Below are 9647 nucleotides of genomic sequence, written 5' to 3'. Positions count from 1 at the left end.
GAACTCAAAAGTTAGACCGCAGGGAAACAAATAACCCTATTAAAAAATGGGGTTCAGAGCTAAACAAAGAATTCACAGCTGAGGAATGCCGAATGGCTGAGAAACACCTAAAGAAATGTTCAACATCTTTAGTCATAAGGGAAATGCAAATCAAAACAACCCTGAGATTTCACCTCACACCAGTGAGAATGGCTAAGATCAAAAACTCAGATGACAGCAGATGCTGGCGAGGATGTGGAGAAAGAGGAACACTCCTCCATTGTTGGTGGGATTGCAGACTGGTACAACCATTCTGGAAATCAGTCTGGATGTTCCTCAGAAAATTGGACGTTGAACTGCCTGAGGATCCAGCTATACCTCTCTTGGGCATATACCCAAAAGATGCCTCAACATATAAAAGAGACACGTGCTCCACTATGTTCATCGCAGCCTTATTTATAATAGCCAGAAACTGGAAAGAACCCTGATGCCCTTCAACAGAGGAATGGATACAGAAAATGTGGTACATCTACACAATGGAATATTACTCAGCTATCAAAAACAACGAGTTTATGAAATTCGTAGGCAAATGGTTGGAACTGGAAAATATCATCCTGAGTGAGCTAACCCAATCACAGAAAGACATACATGGTATGCACTCATTGATAAGTGGCTATTAGCCCAAATGCTTGAATTACCCTAGATCCCTAGAACAAACGAAACTCAAGACGGATGATCAAAATGTGAATGCTTCACTCCTTCTTTAAATGAGGAAAAAGAATACCCTTGGCAGGGAAGGGAGAGGCAAAGATTAAAACAGAGACTGAAGGAACACCCATTCAGAGCCTGCCCCACATGTGGCCCATACATATACAGCCACCCAATTAGACAAGATGGATGAAGCAAAGAAGTGCAGACCGACAGGAGCCAGATGTAGATCGCTCCGGAGAGACACAGCCAGAATACAGCAAATACAGAGGCGAATGCCAGCAGCAAACCACTGAACTGAGAATAGGTCCCCCGTTGAAGGAATCAGAGAAAGAACTGGAAGAGCTGGAAGGTGCTCGAGACCCCAAAAGTACAACAATGTCAAGCAACCAGAGCTTCCAGGGACTAAGCCACTACCTAAAGACTATACATGGACTGACCCTGGACTCTGACCCCATAGGTAGCAATGAATATCCTAGTAAGAGCACCAGTGGAAGGGGAAGATCTGGGTCCTGCTAAGACTGAACCCCCAGTGAACTAGACTATGGGGGGAGGGCGGCAATGGGGGGAGGGTTGGGAGGGGAACACCCATAAGGAAGGGGAGGGGGGAGGGGGATGTTTGTCTGGAAACGGGAAAGGGTATAACACTTGAAATGTATATAAGAAATACTCAAGTTAATAAAAAAAAGATATACTATTTTGAGCTACAGAATTAACATGAAGAGCATATAGTCATAATTTTCATATATTCCTGTTTTCAATGGGAAAATAAGCTGTGCAACTTAAGAAACTTGAGGTCCTATAGGATTCATATAGTATGTCAGCTGATGCAACCATTCATAGAGGAGAACTTAAGGTCTTAAAAAAAATAAATATTTTCTCAAAACTTATGTTGAGATAAGAACTTTCCAGAGAGACATGATACATACCCAATATGAACTTTCTGGATCCTGATACCAGCCTCCTGAACTGTATGTAACCTGTGTCACTTCAATCTGGAAGAAATTGCGTTAGCTCCTGAAATGGGGCTGTACCTGTCTAAATTAGTCGTATCATTGCCAAAGCAATGTTAAGAAGTACAAACCTTAAGGCCTCATAGATACTGACTTTAAAATGGGAAATGCTACAGTAGTCACAGCAGCATGGGATTGGCATACGAAGAAACCTGTGTGGAGCACTAGACCAGAATTAATTAATTCATGTGACGGTCCACTGCTGGTCACTGACAAAAGAAACGTAGAAAAATTTAGTTCTCCCATAATAGGTTAGGAAAATTGAATATCCATTTGGAAAAGTATGACATTAAACTTTTACAAATGACTATGTAAGTACCACCTTAATGGGAAGAAATACTTAAATGTGAGACCTGACACTGACAGAAAATAATCTGAATAAGGGGAAGCCCTTGGTCCTGCCAAGGCTGGACCCCCAGTGAACAGGTTTCTTGTGGGGAGGGCGGTAATTGGGGGAGGATTAGGAGGGGAATATCCATATAGAATGGGAGGGGGAGGGGTTAGGGGGATGTTGACATAGAAACTGGGAAAGGGAATAACATTTGAAATGTAAATAAGAAATACCCAATTTAATAAAGATGGGAAAAGATCGTGAAAACATAAAGAGAAAAAAATTATCAAAGTAAAAAAAAGAAAATATTTGTATTTTTAGGGACAATAAATTTTAATATGACACAAGAATTATGAACAATTGGAGCAAAGGTAGAAAAGGAAATTTTATATTAAACTGAAATGTCTCTGTATCATAAAACAATACTCTATCAAAATACAATATATGGAAAGAGAAAAATACTTGCATCATATATATAATATATATATAATATACATCTTATATATATGATGCAAGTATTATATATATAAAATAAGGGGTTAATTTGCATATAACACACATGTATACATACATATGTATATATGTCATACAAGTCAATATAAACATTGAAAAATGGGTACAGACCTGAGTAGAATTTTCTGAAAAAGACTATCTATAAACACACAACAGCCATGTGAGGAAACGCTCATTATCACTAGTCTGCCAAGCAATACAAATCCAAACCTTAGTGAAACAACCTCACACACCTGTGAGAAAGCTGTGATCAGACAATATATAACAGAGTTTTATGATGATGTATAGAAAAAGGGAACCCAAGTGCCTCATTGAGTAGAATGCAAACTGGTTTAGCCATGGAAAGCAGTGGAAGATCTCTCGAGATATTAATTATAGAACTGAGCTATGAGGCAACAGTCCTAATTCTGAGTATATATTGGAAGGAATACTTTCATATTCATTGAAAGTTCATTCAAAATCACTGAGAAATGGATAAAAGCTTTAGACTCCGGAGATGCTGAACAGAAATGGAAAATGTGATGCGTGACATACATGAACACAGAGAAGTGTCTTAAAAGAGATACTATACCATTTGAAACAAAAAGGATGGACCTAAAGTCCAAAGGAAGATAACATTTAAAAAATACTACAGAATCTTACTTTTTTGTGAATCTAAAAATGGCGAATTTTAATCAGAGAGCAAAATAGTAGCTGTCAAGGATTGTGGGTGGGGGTGGGGTGGGGTAGGAGAAAGGTGGTTAGAGACTACATAGCTCATCTATGGAGTGCAAACATACAGCATCATGGCTGTACTCGACAACGTTGCACAGAATATACACAATGGGGTAAGAGTCACTCGTCAGTATTTTTACCACATACAAATATCATAGCTATATGAGACTGTGCCTTTGCTGATTGGCTTGATTGTACAAATCATTTCACAATGTTATATGCAATCAAAACATCCTATTTTATACTTTACATACATGTTGTTTGTCACACACTTCAAGAGAAACAGAAAAATGACTGAGCTAACAGGAAAAATCAAAACATGCATTTTAACATTTAAAAAAAACATATTGCTTCCTGGTTGCTGCCGCTGCAGAGAGCCCCTGGGCAGCACCCCACGAGCGAACTTGAGCCTCGGGATCACAGGTAAGACCAAATTTTCTGCTGCAAGAAAGCTGCCTGGTGAGCTTGGGACACACGGAAACAGAATTTCTCTAGAACCGGGCACCTTCTGTGTTTACCGGAAGTCCCACACCCGCAGATCCCGGCCCGCAGCAGCTCTCTGCTCCCAGACCCCGTGAGAGAGAGAAACCCAACCGCCTGGTCAGGTGGGCACTCCTGAGGCTGCAGAGCGGAAGAGACCACCAACACTGCTCACCCCTGCCCACATCCCTGGCCCAAGAGGAAACTGTATAAGGCCTCTGGGCTCCCGTGGGGGAGGGCCCAGGAGCGGCAGGACCCCAGCCAGAGACACCGCCGGACCCTGAAGGAAACAGACCGGATAAACAGTTCTCTGCACCCAAATCCCGTGGGAGGGAGAGCTAAACCTTCAGAGAGGCAGACAGGCCTGGGAAACCAGAAGAGACTGCTCCCTGCACACACATCTCGGACGCCAGAGGAAAAAGCCAAAGACCATCTGGAACCCTGGTGCACTGAAGCTCCCTGAAGGGGCGGCACAGGTCTTCCTGGTTGCTGCCGCTGCAGAGAGCCCCTGGACAGCACCCCACGAGCAAACCTGAGCCTCGGGACCACAGGTAAGACCAACTTTTCTGCTGCAAGAAAGCTGCCTGGTGAACTCAAGACACAGGCCCACAGGAACAGCTGAAGACCTGTAGAGAGGAAAAACTACACGCCCGAAAGCAGAACACTCTGTCCCCATAACTGACTGAAAGAGAGGAAAACAGGTCTACAGCACTCCTGACACACAGGCTTATAGGACAGTCTAGCCACTGTCAGAAATAGCAGAACAAAGTAACACTAGAGATAATCTGATGGCGAGAGGCAAGCGCAGGAACCCAAGCAACAGAAACCAAGACTACATGCCATCATCGGAGCCCAATTCTCCCACCAAAACAAACATGGAATATCCAAACACACCAGAAAAGCAAGATCTAGTTTCAAAATCATATTTGATCATGATGCTGGAGGACTTCAGGAAAGACCTGAACACACTTAGGGAAGCACAGGAAAACATTAATAAACAAGTAAAAGCCTACAGAGAGGAATCGCAAAAATCCCTGAAAGAATTCCAGGAAAACACAATCAAACAGTTGAAGGAATTAAAAATGGAAATAGAAGCAATCAAGAAAGAACACATGGAAACAACCCTGGATATAGAAAACCAAAAGAAGAGACAAGGAGCTGTAGATACAAGCTTCACCAACAGAATACAAGAGATGGAAGAGAGAATCTCAGGAGCAGAAGATTCCATAGAAATCATTGACTCAACTGTCAAAGATAATGTAAAGCGGAAAAAGCTACTGGTCCAAAACATACAGGAAATCCAGGACTCAATGAGAAGATCAAACCTAAGGATAATAGGTATAGAAGAGAGTGAAGACTCCCAGCTCAAAGGACCAGTAAATATCTTCAACAAAATCATAGAAGAAAACTTCCCTAACCTAAAAAAAGAGATACCCATAGACATACAGGAAGCCTACAGAACTCCAAATAGATTGGACCAGAAAAGAAACACCTCCCGTCACATAATTGTCAAAACACCAAACGCACAAAATAAAGAAAGAATATTAAAAGCAGTAAGGGAAAAAGGTCAAGTAACATATAAAGGGAGACCTATCAGAATCACACCAGACTTCTCGCCAGAAACTATGAAGGCCAGAAGATCCTGGACTGATGTTATACAGACCCTAAGAGAACACAAATGCCAGCCCAGATTACTGTATCCAGCAAAACTCTCAATTAACATCGATGGAGAAACCAAGATATTCCATGACAAAACCAAATTTACACAATATCTTTCTACAAATCCAGCACTACAAAGGATAATAAATGGTAAAGCCCAACATAAGGAGGCAAGCTATACCCTAGAAGAAGCAAGAAACTAATCGTCCTGGCAACAAAACAAAGAGAATGAAAGCACACAAACATAACCTCACATCAAATATGAATATAACGGGAAGCAATAATCACTATTCCTTAATATCTCTCAATATCAATGGCCTCAACTCCCCAATAAAAAGACATAGATTAACAAACTGGATACGCAACGAGGACCCTGCATTCTGCTGCCTACAGGAAACACACCTCAGAGACAAAGACAGACACTATCTCAGAGTGAAAGGCTGGAAAACAACTTTCCAAGCAAATGGTCAGAAGAAGCAAGCTGGAGTAGCCATTCTAATATCAAATAAAATCAATTTCCAACTAAAAGTCATCAAAAAAGATAAGGAAGGACACTTCATATTCATCAAAGGAAAAATCAACCAAGATGAACTCTCAATCCTAAATATCTATGCCCCAAATACAAGGGCACCTACATATGTAAAAGAAACCTTACTAAAGCTCAAAACACACATTGCACCTCACACAATAATAGTGGGAGATTTCAACACCCCACTCTCATCAATGGACAGATCATGGAAACAGAAATTAAACAGTGATGTAGACAGACTAAGAGAAGTCATGAGCCAAATGGACTTAACGGATATTTATAGAACATTCTATCCTAAAGCAAAAGGATATACCTTCTTCTCAGCTCCTCATGGTACTTTCTCCAAAATTGACCATATAATTGGTCAAAAAACGGGCCTCAACAGGTACAGAAAGATAGAAATAATCCCATGCGTGCTATCGGACCACCACGGCCTAAAACTGGTCTTCAATAACAATAAGGGAAGAATGCCCACATATACGTGGAAATTGAACAATGCTCTACTCAATGATAACCTGGTCAAGGAAGAAATAAAGAAAGAAATTAAAAACTTTTTAGAATTTAATGAAAATGAAGATACAACATACTCAAACTTATGGGACACAATGAAAGCTGTGCTAAGAGGAAAACTCATAGCGCTGAGTGCCTGCAGAAAGAAACAGGAAAGAGCATATGTCAGCAGCTTGACAGCACACCTAAAAGCTCTAGAACAAAAAGAAGCAAATACACCCAGGAGGAGTAGAAGGCAGGAAATAATCAAACTCAGAGCTGAAATCAACCAAGTAGAAACAAAAAGGACCATAGAAAGAATCAACAGAACCAAAAGTTGGTTCTTTGAGAAAATCAACAAGATAGATAAACCCTTAGCCAGACTAACGAGAGGACACAGAGAGTGTGTCCAAATTAACAAAATCAGAAATGAAAAGTGAGACATAACTACAGATTCGGAGGAAATTCAAAAAATCATCAGATCTTACTATAAAAACCTATATTCAACAAAATTTGAAAATCTTCAGGAAATGGACAATTTCCTAGACAGATACCAGGTATCGAAGTTAAATCAGGAACAGATAAACCAGTTAAACAACCCCATAACTCCTAAGGAAATAGAAGCAGTCATTAAAGGTCTCCCAACCAAAAAGAGCCCAGGTCCAGACGGGTTTAGTGCAGAATTCTATCAAACCTTCATAGAAGACCTCATACCAATATTATCCAAACTATTCCACAAAATTGAAACAGATGGAGCCCTACCGAATTCCTTCTATGAAGCCACAATTACTCTTATACCTAAACCACACAAAGACACAACAAAGAAAGAGAACTTCAGACCAATTTCCCTTATGAATATCGACGCAAAAATACTCAATAAAATTCTGGCAAACCGAATTCAAGAGCACATCAAAACAATCATCCACCATGATCAAGTAGGCTTCATCCCAGGCATGCAGGGATGGTTTAATATACGGAAAACCATCAACGTGATCCATTATATAAACAAACTGAAAGAACAGAACCACATGATCATTTCATTAGATGCTGAGAAAGCATTTGACAAAATTCAACACCCCTTCATGATAAAAGTCCTGGAAAGAATAGGAATTCAAGGCCCATACCTAAACATAGTAAAAGCCATATACAGCAAACCAGTTGCTAACATTAAACTAAATGGAGAGAAACTTGAAGCAATCCCACTAAAATCAGGGACTAGACAAGGCTGCCCACTCTCTCCCTACTTATTCAATATAGTTCTTGAAGTTCTAGCCAGAGCAATCAGACAACAAAAGGAGATCAAAGGGATACAGATCGGAAAAGAAGAGGTCAAAATATCACTATTTGCAGATGACATGATAGTATATTTAAGTGATCCCAAAAGTTCCACCAGAGAACTACTAAAGCTGATAAACAACTTCAGCAAAGTGGCTGGGTATAAAATTAACTCAAATAAATCAGTTGCCTTCCTCTATACAAAAGAGAAACAAGCCGAGAAAGAAATTAGGGAAACGACACCCTTCATAATAGACCCAAATAATATAAAGTACCTCGGTGTGACTTTAACCAAGCAAGTAAAAGATCTGTACAATAAGAACTTCAAGACACTGAGGAAAGAAATTGAAGAAGACCTCAGAAGATGGAAAGATCTCCCATGCTCATGGATTGGCAGGATTAATATGGTAAAAATGGCCATTTTACCAAAAGCAATCTACAGATTCAATGCAATCCCCATCAAAATACCAATCCAATTCTTCAAAGAGTTAGACAGAACAATTTGCAAATTCATCTGGAATAACAAAAAACCCAGGATAGCTAAAGCTATCCTCAACAATAAAAGGACTTCAGGGGGAATCACTATCCCTGAACTCAAGCAGTATTACAGAGCAATAGTGATAAAAACTGCATGGTATTGGTACAGAGACAGACAGATAGACCAATGGAATAGAATTGAAGACCCAGAAATGAACCCACACACCTATGGTCACTTGATTTTTGACAAAGGAGCCAAAACCATCCAATGGAAAAAAGATAGCATTTTCAGCAAATGGTGCTGGTTCAACTGGAGGGCAACATGTAGAAGAATGCAGATCGATCCATGCTTATCGCCCTGTACAAAGCTTAAGTCCAAGTGGATCAAGGACCTCCACATCAAACCAGACACACTCAAACTAATAGAAGAAAAACTAGGGAAGCATCTGGAACACATGGGCACTGGAAAAAATTTCCTGAACAAAACACCAATGGCTTATGCTCTAAGATCAAGAATCGACAAATGGGATCTCATAAAACTGCAAAGCTTCTGTAAGGCAAAGGACACTGTGGTTAGGACAAAACGGCAACCAACAGATTGGGAAAAGATCTTTACCAATCCTACAACAGATAGAGGCCTTATTTCCAAAATATACAAAGAACTCAAGAAGTTAGACCGCAGGGAAACAAATAACCCTATTAAAAAATGGGGTTCAGAGCTAAACAAAGAATTCACAGCTGAGGAATGCCGAATGGCTGAGAAACACCTAAAGAAATGTTCAACATCTTTAGTCATAAGGGAAATGCAAATCAAAACAACCCTGAGATTTCACCTCACACCAGTGCGATTGGCTAAGATCAAAAACTCAGGTGACAGCAGATGCTGGCGAGGATGTGGAGAAAGAGGAACACTCCTCCATTGTTGGTGGGATTGCAGACTGGTAAAACCATTCTGGAAATCAGTCTGGAGGTTCCTCAGAAAATTGGACATTGAACTGCCTGAGGATCCAGCTATACCTCTCTTGGGCATATACCCAAAAGATGCCTTAACATATAAAAGAGACACGTGCTCCACTATGTTCATCGCAGCCTTATTTATAATAGCCAGAAACTGGAAAGAACCCAGATGCCCTTCAACAGAGGAATGGATACAAAAAATGTGGTACATCTACACAATGGAATATTACTCAGCTATCAAAAACAACGAGTTTATGAAATTCGTAGGCAAATGGTTGGAACTGGAAAATATCATCCTGAGTGAGCTAACCCAATCACAGAAAGACATACATGGTATGCACTCATTGATAAGTGGCTATTAGCCCAAATGCTTGAATTACCCTAGATCCCTAGAACAAACGAAACTCAAGACGGATGATCAAAATGTGAATGCTTCACTCCTTCTTTAAATGAGGAAAAAGAATACCCTTGGCAGGGAAGGGAGAGGCAAAGATTAAAACAGAGACTGAAGGAACACCCATTC

The 9647-nt window shown here is 40.3% G+C and overlaps 1 protein-coding gene across 1 annotated transcript in view; it reads left to right on the top strand.

Annotated features, from left to right (window-relative positions):
- Positions 1–9647, top strand: part of Gabrb1 (gamma-aminobutyric acid type A receptor subunit beta1) — a 483582-nt gene that overhangs the window by 118884 nt on the left and 355051 nt on the right. The window lies entirely within an intron of this gene.

The sequence above is a fragment of the Rattus norvegicus genome, chromosome 14 (assembly GCF_036323735.1).
Source record: "Rattus norvegicus strain BN/NHsdMcwi chromosome 14, GRCr8, whole genome shotgun sequence".
Taxonomy (NCBI): domain Eukaryota; kingdom Metazoa; phylum Chordata; class Mammalia; order Rodentia; family Muridae; genus Rattus; species Rattus norvegicus.
This window is presented reverse-complemented; position numbering and strand designations above follow the sequence as displayed.